Below are 1,105 nucleotides of genomic sequence, written 5' to 3' on the forward strand. Positions count from 1 at the left end.
ATTCCTGCTCCTTCCCAGGGAATTCCTGCTCCTTCCCAGGGCAATTCCTGCTCCTTCCCAGGGGATTCTTGCTCCTTTCCCAGGGCAATTCCTTCTCTTTTTTCCCTGCGTGGTTCCTGCTCCTTCCCTGGAAAATTCCTTTTTCCCTGGGGTGGTTCCTCCTCCTTTCCCAGGAAATTCCTCCTCCTTTCCCAGGGAAATTCCTTCTCCTTCCCGGGGTGGTTCCTGCTTTTTCCCAGAGAAATTCCTCTTCCCTCTTCCCAGGGTGGTTCCTCCTCCTCCTCCTCCTTCCCAGGGTGGTTCCTGCTCCTTCCCAGGGGAATTCTCCTTCTTCCCAGGAGAATTCCTGCTCCCTCTTCCCAGGGTGATTCCTCCTCCTCCTCTTCCTCCTCCTCCTCCTTCCCAGGGCAATTCCTGCTCTTTTTGCCCTGGGTGGTTCCTGGGAAAAAGCAGGAACCACCCCGGGAAGGAGAAGGAATTTCGCTGGGAAAGGAGGAGGAATTTCCCTGGGAAATTCCTTTTTCCCTGGGGTGATTCCTGCTTTTTCCCAGAGAAATTCCCTTCCCTCTTCCCAGGGTGGTTCCTCTTCCTCCTTCCCAGGAAATTCCTCCTCCTCCTCCTTTCCCAGGGCAATTCCTGCTCTTTTTGCCCTGGGTGGTTCCTGCTCCTTCCCTGGGAAATTCCTTTTCCCCTGGGGTGGTTCCTGCTTTTTCCCAGAGAAATTCCCCTTCCCTCTTCCCAGGGTGGTTCCTCCTCCATCCCAGTGTTCCCCAGTCCATCCCAGTGATCCCCAGTCCATCCCGGGGTGATTCCCAGTCCATCCCAGTGATCCCCAGTCCATCCCAGTGTTCCCCAGTCCATCCCAGTGTTCCCCAGTCCATCCCAGTGATCCCCAGTCCATCCCGGGTGATTCCCAGTCCATCCCTGTGATTCCTGGGGTGATTCCCGGGGTGATGCCCAGTCCATCCCAGTTCTTCCCGGGGTGATTCCCAGTCCCTCCCAGTGATTCCCAGTCCATCCTAGTGATTCCCGGGCTGGTTCCCAGTCCCTCCCAGTGATTCCCAGTCCATCCCAGTGATTCCCGGGCTGGTTCCCAGTCCCTCCC

This window comes from Corvus brachyrhynchos, unplaced genomic scaffold (assembly GCF_000691975.1).
Source record: "Corvus brachyrhynchos isolate BGI_N302 unplaced genomic scaffold, ASM69197v1 scaffold787, whole genome shotgun sequence".
NCBI lineage: Eukaryota > Metazoa > Chordata > Aves > Passeriformes > Corvidae > Corvus > Corvus brachyrhynchos.